Genomic DNA, 16,020 nt, shown 5'->3' on the forward strand with positions numbered 1-16,020 from the left:
AATTGATAAAGGTTCGATTTGAATAAGAGAAACCTCTTAATTAGAGGAGGTGATAGTTCATCAACCAGCATGAACATCCAATTTAAACCTACTTGTACCAGTAACACATGCATTTTCATTTAATCAGATAATAACTTGCCAAAAAGGAACATCCCCAAAATTAGTCTTGGGGAAAGGTTTTTGTTTTTGTCTTTTAGGAGAATGAAGGTTAAGGAATCTGAAGAACACTGGACAAATGAGACAAGTGAAGAAAAGGGACAAATCACCTATCCCAGGAAACAGAGTGAAACGGCGTACGGGTATATATTATCTAAAAAAATGTATGTCTTCCTAAATGTTTGTTTCTGCTTTTCTCTAAAGATTTAACACTATTGGTCTTCTAATAGTCCCAGTTCAATTAAAATTTAAAGCTGACTTTGGAGTTGGAGAATGGGTCTCTCCTTTAAATTCAAGCATGTTGTTAAAAGGAAAATGCAAACTCCCTTTATAATGCCAGAATAAAAGAGCCATCTTCTGCTATGGGACAGGACAAAAGCCAAATTAATTAAGGGACTATTCTATTACTAATCTCAACTCTTTGATTCTATTCTGATTCTTTAAACTTTTCTTAAAGTATGAATTTTATATCAAAATTTACAAGATTAATATATATAGATATATATACATTTTAAACTTTGTTAAGATATGAATGGTCATATAGAGTACTAACTAATTCTAGAAAAAAGGCTTCAATTAGATGCATATGTATGTCTTTGTGTTCGAGTCTCTTATCAGTTTTCTGCAGGATCACGGCCAGGCCTAACATCAACTGAAGTCTCCAGAAAGAAGATGGGGCCCCACAACAACAACAATTCCACTTGGACAATAATAATATCACCAAGCTGACAAACATCATCTACAGATCAACTTTGAACTACAAGGTGCTCAGAGCAATTTTGAGATGACTAGCTGAGATGATCCAGTCTCAAAGACTACTTGAATAAGGACTTGAGATAAACCCTGAACTTTGGCATTATACACAGACTGGATAATGAAGGATATAGTTACCTTTCCTAGAATTTGACAATTAACCTAAAATTTTTCTTTCAGGATAAAGATAACTTCACCCATACCCAGCAGGAAGCAATTTTAAGAATACGACGCCCATATTCCCAAAGAGGTGGTGTGGGGCAGGTGGTTTTTTGGTCTTTTTAATGGGTTTTGGGTCTGGGATGATTTTCATTGTTTAGGGGGGTTGGTTACAAGTTGTTGTCAAGGGTTAGGAAAAAGGCTAAGCAAAGGAGATTAGATTTAAGGTTCTTGTTTAAAAAAGAAAAGAAAAGAAAAAGACAATTACTAGTTTTAAATACTTTACATTGGGTTGGATTGTTTTATATTGTATACAAATTTGAAATTGATATTGTTAGAAAATGCTATATGTATATTTCAAATTGTATTTATACCATTCATTTAACAATGTAATGCAATTTTCTGATCCTTGAATGTTATTATTACCAACTATTAGGATATAAAGAATTGAAAGTTAGTAGTTAGACATTACAATAGAACTTGTAGTCATATTAGATATGTTTTAAAAATTGAGCAGAGATGTTTTAGACAGGTCATCTTCAAACCCTTCAGAGATCTACAGAATATGGCATTTAAAATGTTTTAATAACTTAGAAACTTTTCTTTTTTGAGACATGTCGGCTCCTGGCAGTACCAATCTACTTCAGAAAAAATATGGGCATTGAAGAAACTGCATATGGAGTCAACTTTCATTGTGGCAAACGTTAGCCACTGGACAACAAAGTATCCTCGAATCAATAGGACAAAATGGACAGACAGAACATGAAACAAAGGACTACTGATTCTTGCCAAAACAAGTATGGTTATGGCTTTATCAAAAGGCATCTTCTGAGGCCAGGACAATATGGCCCCATCCCTGAAGTGGCCTTCACAATCCGGAAAAGGTACAGTGCCCTTTTCTTCGAAGGCAGCTTAACAGGCAGAGGGCCGATGGCTTCTGTTGTGCAATGGAACAGCAGCTGAAAGCTCATGCCTCTCGAAAGTAGACTGGCATTTAATAGAGGGATGTGGAGAAGAAGGGGATGCTGAGATGAAGCCATATATACACAGCCAAGAAGAATGAACAGCTGAATTCAAAAACCATCAACAATTTCCAGAATTTATAATCCTGAATCATGACAGGACACTAGTGGAATTCAGGTGTTTCTGGTACGTGGACTGCTCTCACCCAATGTGAGGTTGAACTGTTAACCTTGTGTACATCCTGCTTCACAAATGAGTCTGTCAGATACGCTAAGCCTATAGGCTGAAGATGATGCCCCAACATTGCAGCGAAACCTCAGGTGACTGTCCAGGCAGCTGACAGTTTCTGTCAACTCACAAATTTTTGGGGAGTTGCTTGCATGCACTTCCTGTTTTTATTTTTGTTAGCTAATATTATTTCCTTCTTGGATCTCTGAGGGAGTTGAAGATTAGTTAGTTATAGTTGAAGAATAATTAGGATAGAAAATGAATTAGATATATTTTGGATTTACCAAAATAGGATAGATAATGGAATTATTTTCTCTGATTTGTCAAATACAAATGGACTAGACATTATTTAGGTATTTATTACTTGTATATATTGTATATAGTTATTGTACTTTTGTATATAGTTTTTCTTTTGTTAATTATAAACTTTTGCTTTTTTTTCTTTTTATTAAAATAGAAAAGGGGAAATATGGTGGTATTCTATTTGTACTGAAATGTGAATTTAATCGTATGTTAATAAATAAAGTTGCCTGGGGGGGTCAGAGCAATTAGAGCCATAGAAAGAGCATGGCGGTGGTGGCACATGCCTTTAATCCCCTAGATCTCTGTGTGTTCAGGGATACAGCCAGCATTAGAGACATACGCCTTTAAGACCTAGAGGGCTGTACTTACAGGCAGTGATGAGGCAGTCATGTGTTTGGGTTTACAACCAATGAGAAGGCAGAACAGAAAGATTATTTAAAGACATACACACAGGAAATAGCTTTTTTTCGGAGAGTTAGGACCACCGCAGGAGGAAGGGTGAGATTTTAGCTTTGAGCTCTGACCTCTTGGCTTTCTCTTTTACATTGGTTCTGTGCTTCTTATTTAATAAGACAGTTGGTTACATCTACATCTTGTTTGATCAGATATTTTATCCATTAATATAGTTGGGTTTTTTTGTTTGTTTGTTTGTTTGTTTGCTCATCTATCATTTTCTCCATAAAAGTTAAGTGTAGATATCTAACCTTTGGGTAAACATTGACACATGTTTTAGTCACTGCCCCCATTTGATGGCTAGGACATGACCACATATGATATTATGACTCTATACTCAATTTGTTCTCCCATAGGCTGAGATTTTTCTGTAAGACCCATCAATCCCTAATGCAAAGAAAACCCCCACAACTATCTTACTATTCTACTACTGATACCCACAGACTTCCAAATCCAAATGTATATGCAGCTCAGCCAGTTACATCCCTCCCTACTGTATTTAATCTCTTAGAAAATTATCAAAGAAAATAGGCAATAAGTAATAATCTTATTTGATAAGCAGTCGGTGGAAATTTACATAGCACAAGAATCTGATGGTGCACAGAGCAGTGATTCATTCGCAGGGCTGGCTGATGTCATAAACCAGGAGAGGGGCTCAGGAAAAGTTTATGGGCAGTAGCAGTTCCCTCTGAGTAAATTATGGCTGTGTATTCATTCTGGGACATTTACTACTTTCTCCCATAAATACAACTAATGTGTTGAATTTATTTCCAAAGCACAAAGCAGTGTTATAACTTATCTTAAACTTTTCAGTGGGGAGGCTTATAAAATAACTTCAAAGGAAATTCTTTGGGGCTGGCTTATTGAAAATTTTAACCAACATCTTCATTTTCCCCTTTAAGACCATGGCACACACAAACGGAGTCTCATTTCAGGATGTGGCATGTTTTCAAAGGCAACATGCAGAAAGTGGGTGTGCAATTGCTGTTTTCCCTTTGCCTCATCACGCATGCCTTTCTCCAAAAAAAAAAAATTTGAATTTGACTTAAACACGGTTTCCACATAAGAAGAACTTACTTTTTTTTTTCTTTTGAAAGGGGCTTGTCACCATGAATAAGGCGTACTTATCCACAACCAAAGACATGGAAATTTACTTCAATTAGTTTTTAATTATCTAAAAATACCCAGTTGAAAGGAAGCATTCAGGAGTTTACCCAAAGCCTGAAGGAATTCTCCAAGCTTTTTTAAAGCTCTAGATATATACCAAAGGGGCTAAACCTGTACTGATTTTATATTCACAAAAAGAAAGCTCGAGGTGGGATGGGGGTGGGGATGGAGGTAAGGAGGGATGGTTTGTTTTGATGAGAAAACAACAAAAGGAATTTCTTCCAGATGCAATCTTCCTTTCCCAACACACAATTTGTTTCCTTTGGCTTTCCCACACACACACACACACTATCCAGACTACAGTGTTCCATGAGGAGCAAAGGTAGCTAGGTGCAGGTGGGGAATGGGGGCCATCGGGCAGTCAACAGAATGAGCACAAGCGGGCTCCGGACCAAGAACATAAGCATCTGCACAAAGCCACATGGTTGTAAATTACTGTCATTACTTTCTGAAAGTTCCCTGGATCAAGCAGGATTGCTCATGCAGTCATAATTACAAACCAAGCTGTAGTAATCGTTAAACAAACACAGAGACTGCTGCAGTCTTGAGCAGAATGCTTGTCTTGTTATCTGATTCTTATGTAAGATACAGAAATACCCAATGGGCTGGGCGGTGGTGGCACACGCCTTTAATCCCAGCGCTTGGGAGTTCGAGGCCAGCCTGGTCTACAGAGTGAGATCCAGGACAGGCATCAAAGCTACACAGAGAAACCCTGTCTTGGAAGAGAGAGAGGAGAGAGAGAGAGAGAGAGAGAGAGAGAGAGAGAGAGAGAGAGAGAGAGAGAGAGAGAGAGAGAGAAGAGAGAGAAGAGAGAGAAGAGAGAGAAGAGAGAGAAGAGAGAGAAGAGAAGAGAGAGAAGAGAGAGAAGAGAGAGAGAGAGAGAGAGAGAGAGAGAGAGAGAGAGAGAGAGAGAGAGAGAGAGAGAGAGAATACCCAGTGGGAGGGAACAGCCCACACTCAGTTCCTAAGATCTGGAGGGTGCCTGTCCTCTGCCAGTGGCTTGCTTCTCACAAGCATTATGGATTGGCATAGTTCACTAAAGTATTAAAACAAGAAGGTAATTTGAGTAGCTTTGGAGGTTGTCTAGTAAAACTGTCCAACATACAGGGCAAGGAACTCACAAGACTGAGTTACCCACTGGATGTAGTCTTGTGGATCACTGCTTCTAGGTGAGCATTGACCTTGGTTTCTACAAGGGAGCAAGCCAAGTTTCCAAACTGACATGAATGGATGCTTACAATGAAGCAGGGTGCAAGACTTTCTTTGTATTTCATCTCCTTTTAATCTCCACAGTCACCCTATAAAACAGTTAATTGTCTGCATTTATAGAGGAAGAAACTGAAACTCAGAAGAGGGCAACTATTTACTATCTCCTTCATGACCAGCTGGTTTCAAAGGCAATGTTACTGCCAGGCTTGAAGCCTGTAACCCTAGCTAGTTCACAGGCTGGGTCAAAAGGATGAAAAGTTTGAGGACTGCTTTCGCTGCAGGGTGAGTTCAAGACTGCCTGAGTAATGTAAAATAACAAGTTAAAAAGAGAGCTAAAATAATAGCTCAGTAGCAGAGAACTTACCTGGCACTGAGAACCTGTGAGGCTCTGGGCTCAATCCCTAGTGCTGCAAAGAAATTAGTCAACTGTAGCATGAATTCTAATTAGTCTTAATAATAAAAACCTGGTTGTAAAATAGTATTTCAAGGTATGTTACCTTTATTTATGCTCTGGAACGTTTGTTTAATGATGCAAAGATGTGTTTGATTAAATAAAATGCATCTATAGTCAGGAGACTGAGTCAGCAACTAGCTGACAGGAAGTGGTAGGGGGGAGCCAGGTGCAGAAGGGTTTATAAGGAGAGGCGAGGAGAAGCATGAAGGCTTTTTGGAGGATGTAAGCAAGGAGAGGAGGTGAGTTACTTGCTGTTCAACCTCTCTGAAGAGCAGAATTCTACCTTAACCTTTGAATCTTGAGTTCTGTAGAGGCCCAGAAGTTTAGTTAAGTGTTCTTTGTAGCTTTGCAAGAGTTGGAACAGAATTCCTTCCAGCTATGACTCTTGCTGTCTAACCGCTGCTGATAGTGATGGAGTTGCAGTTGCTGATTCGGACAGCTGTGACTTAAAAGGCAGCAACCATTTAAAAACAGGCAACCCAAAGTCAGATATAGGAGTAAATGCTGAAAGATCAGAGAAGTAAAGGAGCTAGCCAAAGTCACCTCTTACCTCCACGATGACTCGGACTGAAAAAGGGGTTGACCTCCTGTCTCCTCCCGCCTTATATTCCTCTCCACCCAAACATATCACTTCCTGTCTCCACCTGCTTAATGCTGGGATTAAAGGGGTGAGCCTCAACTGCCTTGCTCTGTTTCTCTTTTAGACTGAATCAATCTCATATAGCCCAGGATGGCCTTGATCTCCTGATCTTCCTGCTTCCTTCTCCCAAGTAGTGGGATTAAAGGTGCGTGCCATTACTGCCTGGCTTCTATGGTTAACTAGAGGCTAGCTCCACACTCTGATCCCCAGGCAAGCTTTATTTGTTAGAACACAAACAAAATATCACCACAATAAACAAACAAACAATGAATGCTTCTTGTTTTGTGCTCTGTGCTAGTGGCAGAAGAGAGAATACAAAAGTACTTAAATATAATGTCACACAACATTATTTTTTTATTTTCACTTTAAAGATGAGGCATTTGGCACAAATCTAATAGGACTACCAATGTTGTCATAAACCAATGTCACAAACAAGTTCTCAGCACCAGCATCTGTAAGAACAGAGGTGCAGAAGCCCACCATCTGGGAATCAAATTGAACTCCAAACAAGTCGTCTATTTAGATGTCTTCATTGTGTGCTCATTCACAAAGCAAGTAAATGCTGGTGAAACAGACCTTAAAGAGGACACAATCTCTGCCTGGCCTCGTTCAGTTCAAAGCCAGCCAGTGGCACAACTACAACAGAAAATAACCAATGATAAACAAATAGTGTTGTAAGTGTTTCTAAAGAAAGATGAACTCCCCTCTAGTCCCTGCTCCTCAAAAACTGACCAAATAGGAAGTAGACACTTCTGAAAACTCACCATGTGAGAGGTGCTCCCCATCCCAAATCCACACCTCTGGAGGATTAAAATATTGTCAAGAAGTACATCTTCACAGGTGGACTCTTGAATGCCAGCCAGCCTAGAACTAGACATTCTCCTGAGAGGCAAACCCTCTGTTTCTTCTCCAAAAGATTCAGAAGTAATCCTAAATTCAATAGTGAAGACACTCTGAAATTCTATGGCATACATCCCACTTGGAGAAATGACTTGATTTTCCTGAAATCTAAATGTCACTTTCCACTCACAAATTAGCCTTTTCTCCTAAGAGCTGACTCCTGGCTTCCTGGCCAGCCTCCCTTTCACTAGCTACACATTCTGTACCTACAGCACTAGGTCTTCTGGGATTCTCTAAGACATTTCCATACTGCTAGCCTCTTGCTAGCTCTTTGGACCCCTCTTTCTAGTCTCAGCCTTGAAAGCACAGAGCAGAACCTCCAGCTTTGGAAAAACCATTTGAAGTCCTCCAAAGGTGCAGCTGGGTGACTTCACTCATGATTTGATTCAAAACATAATATAAACATCGAACACTCGGGTGCACAGGAAGGACAGATTTGCTTTCAGAAACTATTTTACAGATGGATAGAAAGTTTCAGATAGTGGCAAGTGCTAGGAATCAAAAACAGGAATGTTCAATCAAGGGTTGTCACAGGGTGCCGGGGAGGGGTGTGTAATGAAGGTGGGGAGTGCCTGAAGACCATTCTCAGCACCTTTAACTGAGCTGAGCTTTGAGCTGTAGGAAGCTTCAGATGAATCGGTGAAACAACTGGCTTCCCATTATTAGTAAGGACAGGAACAGCACTCTCATTACCTCCTCGACCAAAGCTCTCTTTTATCTGAAGGAAGTGTGTGTCGTATCTATTTCTGTCTCACCAGAAAATATGCCCATGTCCAGCAATGGACTAGTCAAGAAATGCTTGTTGAAAGAAGCACACAAGATGTTCTCTTCAGAAAAAAAAAGTTTACACATGTGCCTATAAATGAAATATCTGACATGATCATAATCAATATTCTCATTCTTTGAGGATAGTAGCATGAGCCACCTTCAGGGGACAGAGTCTGCAAGGATTTTTGATATATCAACTTAGACACAGTCGTTCGCATTTGAACAACTTCTTTCTCCTATCATTTGGATGAGAACATCTGCTGATGTGCCCAGGGCTATAAAATCATCTAGACAGCATTAAAGAAACATCTACCATCAAATTCACAGATATTCCAAAAAACTAGCAAGTATAATAGGCCAGGAGAGCCCAACCTAAGTCATTGTGGATGGGAACTATGAAATCTTTGAAAGAGAACTTGTTCCAAGGAAAACAGAAATGGGACTCTAAGCATCAAGCCAAGGCATATATGAACAAAGGAAGGGGTCATGTCTGGTCACATCTGTCCTCATCCAACAACTCAGGAGACACATGACAGCAGGGTCTATACATTTGAGCTGAAAGCACTCTTTCAGTGAACTCTAAATGTTGTGACTGAAACACCTGGGCACAAGAAACTCTAACAGCCTAACACAGAAGGGTAAGCTTTTTCTCAAATATGAAAGCTGGATTGTTGCAATAGTACTATAAAGATTAAGCACAGAGCTGGACCTCAGTGACATCTCATAAAATTGAAAGTTCAGCTACAGAAAACTGCCTTCAAGGCCAACAGCAGCTATAACAGCAACTGTGCCAGTTGGCTATTGGCTCCTGTGATCCAGATTATAAGGTACCACCGAAAGCAGTGATTGTTGGAGTGCTAGATGGTTTTAAGACATGTTTGATCTCCTAGGGAATTCTAGAAAGATATTCGTGTCCTCAACTTACAATGATTTACCTTGTAGCTTTTCAACTTATGATGGAATGAAGGTGTCTCTCATTCAGTACAAACTAGACTTCAGGTATTAGTTTTGGTATCCCCTCAGGCTAGGGACAGGTGGCATGATACTGTCTTGCAAGATGAGCAGCAGGGGACCCCCTGCAGCCCTGCTCAGTCACATAGTCATAAGGACAGATCTACATTGTCTACATTGTAGATCTCTACAATGTTCTTTGTGTTCATAGCTACAATGCTCTATAGCTTAGGTGTGCTGAACACAGACCCCACTTGGGATGGGTTTATTAGGAAGTAACTCCATTGAAAAATGGGAACAAGCTGTGTATTCTTTTATATCCAGGGTGTGAAGCTCTGTGAACACTGGCAGTAACTTTAAAGCATGAGCTACAGTGGAAATTGATGGAAGGCAAAGTGGTTAGCCATAATCTAAGTATTTTAAGCCTACAATGCACACTAGCTATTTCTTGTGGTCTGACTCAAGAGTAAGCTGAAATATGGAGATCATGAGATCATGTAGTTCAAATAATTAGTAGTTTTTAAACTAATATTCATTACTAGTTTGTGGGTGTACATCAAAATAGGGAAATTTATTTTAAAAAAAAAAGCAAATCCCTTAATTTTCCTTCTATCTGTAATTCTAACCCCCCATTATTCCATTAGAGTTTCTCACACAAATCCATGGGAAGAAGGTGCATCTGCTTTGTTAAGTCTCTACACATGATTCTAGCTTCATACTGCCTCTCCTAATTGCTCTCAAAATGCCAGTCGATTCAGCCTAGATTTTTACTGAAATTTACATATAAACCAGAATCAGAACCGAGCAATGACACCTAAGTTGGCTGGAAATAATAGAAAACTAAACTGAAGGTACTATAAAATCAAAGGATATTAACTTTCAAAAACAGAAACAAATCTGAACCCAGGGATACTCTAAGCCAGCATGTTCAAGAAATGACTCTCCTCCTTCTCCCTGTATGTTATCCAAAACCTCATCTTTACCATTTCAAGACTGCTGTAAACTATAGATACCACATGCAGATGTAGTGTTATCTAGAGGAAGAAAACTGTTTCTTCCTGTGAACTTTTTTTTAAAATAAGTCAATTAAGAAAATCTTGCAACAAATTTGTCAAGTTTGCCAGTCAGCATTAGATCACAAGCATGGCCCTGGTTGAAAGTCTCATCCAGTCCTGGCTTCTGCTAGCATCACCGGGAAGCCATCATGACCAAGAGATCCTGATTTAATTACAAGAGCATGGGACCTGACACTAGACATCTTTATGCTCTCTAAAAGGTCTCACATTGTAGTGAAGGCTTCAGGAATCATGATTCAACTTGAGAGCAGATTGAAGCTTGCAATACCAGGAACATCTGATCACACAGAAGTCGAATGAAAGCAACAGTGCTAAATAAATGTAGTTGGGAAAGTTGGTATTCAGTGGGCCACACACAAGGACTCTCAGTGCTCTCCTTAAAGAGTACCTATGGTGGAGGTGAGCGGTTACCCTTTTCTTTTATAATTCCAGAGAAACTCAAAAGTCTTTTCACTCACATTCTAGTCATATATATTTACCTAAATATTACACGTGTATATATGTACATATATATGTATGTAATATATGTAAAACTGGAATATTTTATATAGAATATATATGTGTCTATATATTTCTGATGACTGGAAGGTTAAGAATATTAAAATGACAAGACTCTACTCCTATTGTCTTTTTCCAGTTAAAAATATTCCAGCTTCCCATTCCTCAAACTAAAATCAGACCTTCAAATATCTAGTGATAGATTTGATATCTCTGAGCAGTATCTGATGACCAGTGGCTGCCATTTTGGTGACCTCTCTGGCGAACTAGTTTCCTCTTCAATCTCCTTGCATTGACCAGGGATGGCTAATGGTTAAAAAATGGTGTGAAGTTGGAGGGTGGGTGAAGGGCTTGGAGCTTGTGGTGGGAATGGGAAATGGGAGAACTCTAGACCTATTAGGAGGCAGTTACCATCTGAGCTTTATTCTTTGGACTATAAGACAGAGGTAGATAGGAACAATAGACTATGTTGTAACAAGGATTAATTTCCATCAGTCATTTCCAAACTGAATCCACCTAAGAAATTTCTGGAGAGACTGCTGCAATACTAATGGCTCTGTGTCATCTCTAGGGGTGCTCAGGTTAGCACTCTCTGGAGAGCTCTAAGTTTGAATCTCTAACAAGCTCCCAGGCAACACTGAGCCTGCTCTAGAAACCACTTTTGAGAACCAATAACTAAGATAATGTAAGAAAGGTACATAGCCAGCTCTGGAAAAGAGTGAGCAGGCAGCCAGTGTGGTTCATAGGGTAAACTTTAACTTCTCATTTCACTCATTTCAATGTCCCTCCTCCCCTGCCTCCCCTGGCCTGAGGGTCCTTCACGTTGAACTGTGGTTCAGGGCTCCAACTGGCCTACTTATTTTTAATGACATTTTAGCATCTGTTCTGTCTTCTCTAGTTCTGGCAGTTTGTCCAGCCATCATCGAGTTATTGTCATAATGTCAAACTCATGTCAAGGCATGTAAGAATTCTAGGACAGGAGTGTTCTACTGCAATGTGCTTATTCAACACTGTGTGGGTGAGTAAGTAAATCACCCCTAGAAGCTCTAACTTGATTCCATCTTCACTCTAATTATTTTTGTATTAGTAAATCTCCCATTTCACTGAATGCTTAGTCAACACTGACAGCTTGTTAACACCAGCTCTCTTTACTATTCACCACCCATTAACATCGGCTCTCTTTACTATCTAATAAACATTGATAGCAGATCGTGTCAGAAGAAGCCTAGGAATCAAGGATTATGTATAGAATGAGTTTCAAAACCAGAGTCTTTTAGACTTTTCTTGACTCTTCAGTGATAATATATCCTTTTCTTCATCAGGATTAAGTAAACTGTTCTTATAAACACATTCAAAATTGTACTTGTACTATCGTTTTTTAAATTTTATTTTATAATTTAATTTACTTTTACATATCAGCCATGGATTCCCCTGTCCTCCCTCCTCCAGCACCCCCCTTCGCCCTCCCCCCAATCCACCCCCCATTCCCATCTTCTCTAGGGCAAGGACTCCCTTGGGGATTCAGCTCAGCCTGGTAGATTCCAGTGAGGCATGTCCCCTCCTCCACTATCTTCAAATCACTTCCATGTGTATTTTTCTGTGTTACCCATACAGCTTCATAGAGGTAGGTTTAGCATCAAAGTAGCCACCTCACAGATAAGAAAGCAAAAATGAAGACTGAACGCAGACAACTATGTAATAGTCACCTTGACCAGTTTATTGTATAGACATTTCTTTCCTAACGGTTAAAATCTACATAGTGTTTACTCAGAAAAAAAAATGTTGTATGACTTCTAAAAAGTGATCATAGTATTTGAGCACATGAGCGTTTCACCTGAAGTTCCTTTAAAACTGAAAAGTAATAATTGTTGAGTACTGAAAATCAGAATATATAGGAAAAAAAAAAGAAAAATCTAAAACAGTGGTTCTCAACCATCCTAATGTTGTAACCCTTAATACAGTTCCTTATGCTGTGCTGACCTCCAACCAAAAATTATTTTCATTGCTACTTTATAACTGCAATTTTGCTAAGGTTATGAATTGTAATATAAATATCTGTGTTTTCCGATGGTCTGAGGTGACCCCTGTGAAATCACTTGACTGCCAAAGGGGTCAGGACCCACAGGTTGAGAACACTCATATAAAACCAGACCCAAAATGACCACCTAAAATAGAACCAACCACCAAACTCAAACAATCAAGAGATAGAGCAGTATCCAAGCTGCCTCTCACCACTCTCTGTGCAAACCATTCATGAGTTCAAAGCTATTATTTTAACTGCCCTATATATTATGATAATTTCCCATAGTAATAAGTACATTTTTTTTCCAGCAAGTGCTCTATTGTTAAAACACTCTACACTTTGCTTAACCAATTGGTATTGGTTGTGTTTCTCGGATGAGCACTATCATGGATATTCTTGTAGCACAGCCATGTTTTCCCACATCATTATACAAGTACTCCTTGGAATAATTCTCCCAAATGGGATGGCAGTATTAAAACACACATCTATTTTCAATAATTTGTTTTATTTTGCCAAGTTGACCTTCAGCAAGGTTGGTCTAAGTTAGTTGCTGGTTCCAACTCATAAGCATACAACTTCCCCTTTAATCATGCACTTCATCTTCTTGGTTACTTGTAGATCTTTTTCTGGCCAAAGTATCTAGTACCCATATACTTCACACACACACACACACACACACACACACACACACACACACACACACACAAGATGAGAGGACTGTGCAAACAAAATTGATAAAGCTTTTTGAAAAGCCATTGTCTCAAAACTCCACCAGTATTGTCTACCCCCCATTCCAAACACCACCACTAATTTTCACAATGGGCTGCAGGTTATTCTGCATCATTCCTGTGCATCAAAGTGTCCCCACAAGAGCTCTCTAAGAAGAGGTGCCTGTACTACCTCTTGGGTAAGGATGTGATGGAAGCATATTACACAAGAGGTAGCAGAATTGGGATTTGAACTCAGGAATTCTGTTTTTTTCAAAGTAAGTGGGAAAATGAGACAGCAAGAGCAAGAAGACAGAAAACAATGGGGGAAATAGTTAATGTATCCAAATGCTGAATGGACAATCCTCTTTGTATCAAATGAGACAAAAAAAGTAAGCATACTTTACAGTTAGTTTTTCTCCTAAAATATAAAAGAGCCTGAGCTCAAATACTCCAACGTAGAATTGAGAGCACTGCCCAACCACTTCTGGAAGCACCCTGCAAAAGCCCAGAAAGGAAGAAACTTAGACCTACTAGAACTCTGGGTCAGATGAATCATTGCAGAAGCCGCAGCCTGCAAATGAAGTTGCTCAAGTTCTCTTTCCACCAGTTCGTGACTAAAAGAAGGCAAACTGAATCATTAAAGCTTCCAAAGGACTTTCTTGACCACTTATATACTTTCTGGGTCTGAAAATAAAATGAAATCATGTGATTAAAATAAATCAGACAAGGATTATATCTACAGCCAAATTCCACAAGACTGCTCATTAATCCTGGTGTGAAAGGGACATATTATGTGCTGAGCAAAATGTCGCTAACCTTTGGGAAGTTGAGTATATTCCTAATGCGTCTTTTCTAGAAAAAATAAGTGAGCAGTTATCCCCGTGCTGATATTTAATTGAACTCTATGATGCCTAAGATTTGAAATAAACTAATAACATGAGTCATTAGAACAATTTAGAGTATCATCTAAGTTAAAGGAGGCCAGTCTAGAAACAACAGATGCTATGTCTTCTTATCATGGTTTGTTCCTCCTGTCCTTTGCACAACTAAACACTGTTCTCCCTGAAGTAGAGTGTGTGTGTGTGTGTGTGTGTGTGTGTGTGTGTGTGTGTAACAGAACTAGACTTTATAAATTGGAAGTCACGTTTACTACTTCCTGGCATTATGAAATTTCAGCATTTATTTGCTTTGGGAAGGCAATGAGGTCAGATAAGGTAAGGAGATTAAAAAGGAAATACATATCATATCATTTTTGTTGTTGATGATGTTTCTCTTTTCGGACTAGTTTAAATATACCTTGGGTTTGTCCAGAGCTTCCTTTCTTCTTAGAGTTGATTATAGAAGGACGTGAGCACTTGACCAGAAGTCTTTGCCTAGACAGAAGGTGTTTGTCCTTGTGGCTCCATCCTGATGCACGGGGGAAACTACTGTAGATCCCAGTTCCCATGGTCCTTATGGGCTAGGGTATGTATATGAGGGGTGTGTTTTTCTTATCTTCTTTGAAGGAGGTAGGTCATTCTAATTTTTGTTCTTGAAACAACCTTTTTCTTCTTCCTCAGTCTAATTCTTAAACAGATTTTTTTTAAACATTAGCAGTTTAATTTTCCTATCATGTTTTCAAGAGCTAGTAAAATTCTGAAGTAGACAGAAAATGCAAACCAGATGTCTGTTTAAGGCCAAAAGCAAAAACATACAATCACCTACATTTTCAGCTATAAATTCTTCGTTTCTCATTTGTTTCTTTGGATTTCCCTTTTTAGTACCCACAGATAATGAACTAACTTAACAGCAGCAGTGGAGATGAGGAAACAAAGAATGGGCAGTAGATTCTAACAAAGAATGGGCAGTAGACCCTAACACATGACTTCCTTTTGGATGGACAATTGCTCCAGCTGGTTTTACCATAAAGCTTTTTCCCAAAGGAGTAAACAAGAGCTAAACTTCATGTGAGCCTTTCTGGGGTATTTGGTAAATGGCTAAGAATGAAAAGAAAAAAAAAGGCACACTGAATTTTGTGGTGACTGTGTCCATCATCTACATCCAAAGTACTGTGTAAGCCAATCATTTCCAGGTTCCTATTACTTGTTTGTGGTTCTTGCCACAATTCGCCATGACAATGAAATGCACTGTTATTACTATTCAAGAATGAGTCTCAAAAATAACTCTGTAGTTAATACACCAGTCCCACTGGTGTTAGCTGGATGCCTCAGCCTCACTGAGCTGTCTAAAAGCTAACTTAAGGAAATATCATAATATTTCACTAGTCTAGACAATGTTGGAGAAAGGATAACATATTAAAGTCATACAGACGTCACCGAAACTTGCTTTTGTAATGATAAGACTATGTGCATGAAACTTATACGTGTGCCCAAGTACCAGCAGCCTTCATAGGGACTATCTTTAATTATGCTATTATTGTGTTTCTTCAGAGTGTGCAAACCTTTTCATGGGTATTATTTTCATACAATGAATAAAAGGCGTATTTTATCCTGAGAAAACAGAGGCATGGTTTTGTAAGTTTAAAAAAAAAAGTGTAAATCAACGTGATGTATCATCATAGCCTCCACCCAAAAGGACCAGCCCATGTATATTCTGTGATGTTACCTCCC

At 39.0% G+C, this 16,020-nt stretch overlaps 1 long non-coding RNA gene across 2 annotated transcripts in view; it reads right to left on the reverse strand.

Moving 5' to 3' along the window:
- Positions 1-14,008: 14,008 nt before the first annotated feature.
- LOC114690959 overlaps positions 14,009-16,020 on the reverse strand; it is a 44,000-nt gene continuing 41,988 nt past the window's right edge. The window contains exons 6-7 of one of the 2 annotated variants that reach the window (XR_005092023.1): positions 14,708-14,977; positions 14,009-14,095 (exon numbers count right to left, since the gene is read on the reverse strand). This is a non-coding gene — a long non-coding RNA (uncharacterized LOC114690959). The remainder of the gene's footprint in view (positions 14,096-14,707; positions 14,978-16,020) is intronic. The other variant, XR_005092022.1, reaches the window with a different exon arrangement.

Source organism: Peromyscus leucopus, chromosome 7, assembly GCF_004664715.2.
Source record: "Peromyscus leucopus breed LL Stock chromosome 7, UCI_PerLeu_2.1, whole genome shotgun sequence".
NCBI lineage: Eukaryota > Metazoa > Chordata > Mammalia > Rodentia > Cricetidae > Peromyscus > Peromyscus leucopus.